A 7,369-nucleotide genomic window follows, 5' to 3' on the forward strand; every position below is an offset into this window, starting at 1 on the left:
CCATCCAACTCCCATTACCAATCTCTGTAAATCTCTGCCAGTCCCAGAGCCCCTGTCTTAGGCTGGTGTGGACTGGAAAGGAGATACCCGTCATAGACTAACTATTCTTGATACAGGCTGAGGCAAATTTGAGCAGATGTATTATCCTGTGTCATAAGCACTTGTTCAGTTACTGCTCTGGACTGTTGTTTGCACATACATTTTAGAAGAACTAATCCCAATGGGGCAGCTCCACAAGCCAAAAGCCCCAGTGCCATAGACCCAGACCTTTTTAAATCAGGGGTGGCGATAATGCCAAAGTCTCTCTGATGCTGATACAGGTGACAGGGAATCTCCCTTCATTATTTGGAGGCATAGGCACAATCCCAGGAATTCTTCAACCACAGCAGAATCTTCGTACTCAGTAGTTTTGTCAATACACACAATCTGCTAGAACAATTCAATTTCTTCTTGTCTTCTTCCTGTTCATTAGAGACTTTTCAGAGAAGAATGGGACTAAAACACATGGTTTAGTATTCAAGGAAACATAGAACAATCATTCAAACAATGAAACAAGGACAGACACATGTAGACAAATTGGTGCAACAAAGACAATACACAGAGAGGAAAGAGCATTTGTAACCAGTACTAAGAATATCTCCATTGGGGTCCATAGAGGAAACAGGACGTCTCCAGGTTTCCCCTTGTCCCTAGGAAAGTTTGAAATCCATTTTTCTTTTCTCTTTCTCATTCTCATGTTTCTAAAATCGGTTTGTCTTTTACTTATTTTATTTTATTTTATGCCCCATTCCTCTTGCCTGATGCAGTTTTAGACTGCTGACAATTTGCCTAGTAAAATTCACCATCCCAATTTGCTATCTGATCTCAGCGTCAGGCCTACACTGATTCGGTCTAGCCGGTATGCTTTTTGCACCCCTGCAACAACAGCCTTAATGCTGTATGTTGCTTACCATGCAGGATACATAACTTTTTTCATTCTGATGGATCTCCGCCCAAGACAACATCCTTCAGTTGTTCTCTCCATTTCCAAATTTCAGGCTTCACTTTTTCCTGGTGAAACGGTGGTCACAATTTCCCAATACGTTCCTCTTCCTTGTAGGCCGGCCTTTTTTGGAACGATCCTGTCAGGTGCTCCTCTCTTTCCTGATCTCAGTGGAACCTCCATTTGACCACGCCCGTGCTGCCAAGGTACCAAGTATCGGGCATAGGCCTGGGGGATTAATAAAAAACACAGACACGGGTCATTCTGTAAGCTTTACTGAGAGACCAGCAATATATCCACTAGAGGCCAGGGAAAAGAACAGAACAAAACAATTATAGTCATAGGTCAGGCATCTGGGTAGTCCGGACCACACCGGGCGGGAAGGCAGGAATCAAGCTAAGCCAAGGGGTGTTTTGTTCTCAAGAAACCTGTGGAAACAGCTCAGCTGGGGGTGTTGAGCTAAGCTCCCCAGTTCCCAACAATAGACAGGCAGCAATATTATCCCCGGTGTTCTTGCAAACAGTATACATCTGTCTTACCTACTACCACATCTCTGCATGGGCAAGCCTTATATTCATGTTTATCTAGCGTTTTATAACCCCAGTCTGTATACAAGAGGCAAAATCGTGTGCTACAGATGTGAGAGACATGCTTTTCACAAAGTGTTTCATGCTTTCCCAAGGGGATCCCCAGGAGTGTACCTTCTCTATGTCTCCAGTTTGTCATACAATTTGCCTTAAGAAAATGATCAGTGATGTATACAAAGTTCTGTGTAATGTGTGCCTACCATAGAACTGTTAATATGTTTTTTCTATTTTCTTTGTCTACATTTCAAATGTTATCCCCTTTCCTGGTTTCCCCCTCTGAAAAAATAACCCTATTCCATCACCCCTTCCCCCTGCTCACCAACCAACCCACTCCGGCTTCCCTGTCCCGGTGTTCCCCTATGCTGGGCCATCAAGCCATCTCGGACCAAGGGCCTCTCCTTCCTTTGATGTCTAACAAGGCCATCCTCTGCTGCATATGCATCTGGAGCCATGGGTCCCTCCATGTGTACTCTTTAGTTGGTAGTTTTACTGGCTGGTTTTGTGCGTCAACTTGACCCAGGCTGAAGTTATCAGAGAAAGTGGCTTCAGTTGGGGAAGTGCCTCCTTGAGATCCGGCTGTCAGACATTTTCTCAATTAGTGATCAAGTGGGAAGGGCCCCTTGTGGGTGGTATCATCTCTGGGTCTTGGGTTCTATAAGAGTGCAGGCTGAGCAAGCCAGGGGAAGCAAGCCAGGAAGGAACATCTCTCCATGGTCTCTGTATCAGCGCCTGCTTCCTGACCTGCTTGAGTTCCAGTCCCAACTTCCTTTCATGATGAACGGCAATGTGGAAGTGTAAGTTGAATATCCCTTTTCCTCCAACTTGCTTCTTGATGATGTTTGTGCAAGAATGGAAACCCTGACTAAGACAGTAGTTTGGTTCCTGGGAGCTCTGGGGATACTGGTTGGTTTGTATTGTTGTTCCCCCTATGGTGATGCAAGCTCCTTCAGCTTCTTGGGTTTTTTCCTCTAGCTCCTCCATTGGGAACCTTGTCCAATTGTTGGCTGAGAGCACTCCCCTCTGAATGATTGTTCTGTATTTCATGTTGAAAAGAAAAAATGGTAAAAAATTTTTCTGCTGGAGGTGCATCTCTTTATCCAGTCTCAGTTTACACAGCAGAGGCTGATTTAAGCTGCCCTGCATTTAGCTAGGAGTCAAGCACAGCTGGAGAAAAGCTGCTTTTAAAGGGGCCAGCAGCTTCTCAAGTTCTAGGGCAAGTAGGCTGATGGTTATTCCTCCTAGAGAAATCTCTGCAATTGTGATTATTGGGTCCAAAGTGCTTTTTCTCTTGAAACTAAAGCTAGAAAAAAAATTATTTGGTTTAAACTTATAAGATTTGTGTAGTCACTTCACTTTTGTTTGATTGGTTTTAAAGGTATAAGTATGTTTTACATGTCTTGACTATTGGCTTATAAGTTATTGGACATTCTCCTTACAGAATGACCCATGTCTGTGTCTTCTGTTAATACCACAGGCCTACGCCCAATACTCGGTACTGTGGCGGGTGCTGTCAAATTGAAGTTCCACCAAGACTGGGAAAGAGAGGAGATCCTGACGCTCCTGACTGCATCGTTCAAAGCAAAGCCAGCTGGCAAGGAAGACGAACGTGTTGGGGAATATATGGTGCAAGAAACAAAGTAAGAGTAAGGCCTGCATCAGGCCAAGTATGTCAGGATGGCACGATGGAGACGGCAGGTTCCACCTTACAATTAGTAAGTAGATCAATTGGTAGACTTGCTTAAGCAACAGGGTACTGGAATTAAGGTTAAAACAGCTAGGGTGTGACAGCAAATTGGGATGGTGAATTTTATTAGGCAAATTGTCCGCAGCCTAGAACTGCAACAGGAAGAGGAATAGGGAATAAAATAAAAAGAGTAAAAAACAACCAACCAAAGACGATGTTAGAAAGATGAGAGAGAAAGAGAAGAGAAGGAAAATGGATTTCAAAACTCTCCTAGGGACAAGGGGAAACCTGGAGACGTCCTGTTTCCTCTATGGACCCTACTGGAGGTATTTTTAGTCCTGGTTACAAGTGTTCCCTCTCTATGTATTGTCTTTGGTGCATCAGTTTGTCCACGTGTGTCTGTCTTTGGTTTCTTGGTTCTTTCAGATTCATGTGAGCAATGTTTAGTTCTTGTATGTAGGTCAGCAGCTTCGATTTCTTTTGCATATTCTTTAAGTTGCTTTTTCTCTATTTCAAATGACTCCAGTAATTCTTTCAGATCGTTTATTTGAGTATAGATTTCATCTGCTCATAATTTTCATGAAGTTTCTGAGCTAACTCCAGTCTGTTTCCACAAGCTCCAATGCCAATCCTTGGCACCTGAATTCATTCTCTAAGCTCTCCACTTCGGTCGCCTCTGCCCGTATCTTATTCATAGCTTCTTGTGTACTAAGAAGTTGCTGCTGTGTCTCTTGGGAGTTTCTGGTCCTTGTCCTTTAGCTTCTATTTCTACTTGTGCCAGTCTCTCCTGCGCCCTGGAGAGCTCTTCTCTCTTCTCCGTGGCACGATCTTTTTCCTGTGCAGCTATCTCTTGTTGCCTTTTAAGTTCATCTCTAAGAATTCTTAACTCTTCCTGGTTTTCAATACTCATTTCAATATTTTCCTTTAGGTCCATCTTCAGTTGTTCCTTTTCTGCTCTAATAGTTTCCAGTGTCTGTTGGAGTCCACTACTCTCCTGCATTAGAGAGTCTATTTTCCTGTTCCTCAGTTTCTCCATTGTCCTTACCACCAAGGACCAATGTGTGGGCACTTTTCAGCCAGCAGATTCTGTTCATCTATTCCTTCCAGCTGAGCTTCATCTCCAGCTCCTCCCCCTTCTTTTGTATGCAAATTACTGGGCATTTCCTCAGAAGTTTTCATTTCAGCATGTTAATTGTTTCCTGGTGTTTCAAAGACTGGAGAGCATTTAGTAACTGTTCTTGAGTATCTATATTCATGTTCACCATGTCCTGGATGTCACTGTTGAGTTGGTCCCTCAGTCTGCAGGCTCTCCTGGAGTTTAGCTTTAGGTCTTTCTCTTCTTGGGTTAAGGCTCTCTTCCTCCAAGGTTTGCTGCAGCTGCTCCCTGAGCAGAGCTTTCTCCTTCTCTACAGACTGCAGGCTAGAGTCTCTGCTTTCTACCTCGTCTCTCAGCTCCTCCATTTTATTCAGCCTTTCTGGAGCCTCAACTGTTTTCCGCTCAAGCTCCTGAGTCTTGTGAGAAAGCTCGGCCCTCATGAATCCAGAGCCAGGCACTCTGCTTCTTTGGAGAGCGTTGCCATCTCCTGCTTCTTCCTCTTGCTTCTTCCTCTTGCTCTCCTCCAGGGCCCCCTCATGCCTGAGCTCCAGCTCCATGCCCAGGCTTCTCAGGGCCGGCCACACCTCCTCACTGCGCCTCTGACTCAGCCTGGAAGCCCCAAGGTCATCTTTAGTGTTTCCAATCTCCTCAAGCAAACCTTGAATTCTACTGTCTTTCTGAGCTATTTCAGAAAAGTTTTTCTCTTTCTGTTCCTAGAGTTCTTCACATTTCTCATGCAACTTTCCTCAGCATCTCCACCTCAGACATAAAGATTTCAACTCCAACAGCAAGTTAACTTCTTTTTGCAAAGTTTCTTTATTTAGTTCTGTTTGGAGGTCAGTAATTTTTTTTCCCAATTCCAAATTAGACTATAAACCTTTGCCGTCTACCAGGAGGCCGAGTTTTGACATTTCTTGAAAAGCCGACCGTAATTCCTTATCCAGATCAGTTGCAGGTTTTTTTTGCTTCCAGTTGGCATTGATACACCTGAATGTCATTTACTATTTGCTTACAAGAATCTAAAAGTTCATTAATTTTCTCCTTCAGCCGCAGATTTTCACTTCTAAGGAAGGATGCCTCTCTTGGCATCAAGGGCTACTGTGTCCAAATCAGACAGTGCGCATTGCCTGTTTTCTGGTCTTCAGTGGTGTCCGGTGAGTAGGACACATCTATCTTCATCTTTTCTGACTCTGGGCATCTATGTATCCCTGCAGGTTCTTAATCTGGTCCTCTTTTTTTCTTTAAGAAGCTCTACTTTTGAACTTAGTTCATTCTCTAGACCTTGATTATATTCTTCTGCATGTTTAATTAAATTCTTTAAGTTGGAAACTTCATGCATTAGTTGCATGTCTTGATCTTTTTCTTCTTTCTGTTCTGGAAACTCAAATTCCTCTAACTCATTTTGTTTCCTTTTAATTTCAATTTCAAGTCTTCATTTTCTCAGCTGTTCATAGTCTACACGAGATCATTATATTGGCATTGAGTTCAACTCACATTTATGGTTTCCTCGCTTAGGAGCATGGAGGCTGAGCTCCATTCCTCCTCAGGCAATGGCTCCAGAGTGCTACCAAACACTGCAGACTCCCAAGAGTGCACTCTCTCCCGACTACATGATAGAATTCTCTCTCAAAAAGTCACAGAAGTTTTACATTTTCTTGTATGTTTGTTGGGATTTTAAATTCCTTTTCATAATTTGAATCCTTCATTTTGCCGTAGCACCAAGTAACTCTTCATTTCTTTTTAATCTCTAGCTCCTGTTGCATTGCAAGAGAAGATGACGTCACCAGCATCCACTTCAGGTTCTGAATTTTCTCATCCTGAACTTTCTGAAGCAAGTCTTTTTCATCCAGAAGCTGGGACAGTTGATTCTTTGCCATTTCCTGTGCCTGAGTCTTTGTATTTACCTCCTCCAACTGTTTTTTTAAGATCCGCTATTTCTCTTTATCTTTTCAAGAGAACATCATCATTTGACGCATCATTAACATAAGGAGTATTCATATGCTTAGCCATGCTAGCAAACTGGAGGGTGGTCAGAGTTTCTTCAAATGATACTGTAGTAATTGTGCAGATGATGCGTGTCTTTGAATTTCCTCCCAAGGGATTTTGAAGAATTTGTGTCAATTTGCTGTCTCGGTAACTTATGAACCCACCAACCTGTCTGTCACCAACGTGTCCATCACTGAGTTTCTTAATCACTTGTCCCAAAATCAAGTTGTAATTTCTAGAACAGCCTCCTTCAGTTGAACACCTTCAGCTCCTGTTTGAGCAGCTCTTTCACGGACTGCAAGATCCACCAAATTCAGATGAGACACCTTGATAAGAGCCATCACAATTGTAAGATTCACCCTTTTCTCTGATTTCCAAAATCATCCTAAAAATGGTATGAGAACGACTCATATGGTGAGAAACCCATAATGAAACCATAAAAGAAACTCAGTGACGGACAGGTTGGTGACAGGTTGGTGGTTTCATAAATTACCGAGATTGCAAACTGACACGAATTCTTCAAAATCCCTTGGGAGGAAATGCGAAGACACGTATCATCTGCACAATTACTCCAGTATCATTTGATGAAACTCTGACCACCCTCCAGTTTGCTAGCATGGCTAAGCATATGAATACTCCTTATGTTAATGCGTCAAATGATGCTCTCTTAAAGATAAAGAGAAATAGCGGATCTTAAACTAAGCATATGAATACAGTCTATAATGGTTTCTACATGGAGACCATGGTTTCTTATGAAACCATTACAGTCTATAATGGCTTCTACATGGAGACCATGGTTTCTTACATGGAGATCTACAATGAAACCATTACAGACTTACTCTGTAATGCTCAAAAAATGAAACCTTTGATAATTGGGGAAGACATCCACAAGAATGTTTATGTTGCTGGTCTCACAGAAGAAGTGGTTTATACAGCAGAAATGGCTTTGAACTGGCTCGCAACACTAGAAAAGAACAGACATTATGGAATAACCAAAATCAAAGAAGCAGTCATTCTTATACCATTTTTAGGAT

The 7,369-nt window shown here is 42.6% G+C and overlaps 1 pseudogene; it reads right to left on the reverse strand.

Annotated features, from left to right (window-relative positions):
- Positions 1–3,595: 3,595 nt before the first annotated feature.
- LOC127671317 (centromere-associated protein E-like) lies at positions 3,596–6,746 on the reverse strand (annotated as a pseudogene).
- Positions 6,747–7,369: the final 623 nt, after the last annotated feature.

This window comes from Apodemus sylvaticus, chromosome 20, assembly GCF_947179515.1.
Source record: "Apodemus sylvaticus chromosome 20, mApoSyl1.1, whole genome shotgun sequence".
NCBI lineage: Eukaryota > Metazoa > Chordata > Mammalia > Rodentia > Muridae > Apodemus > Apodemus sylvaticus.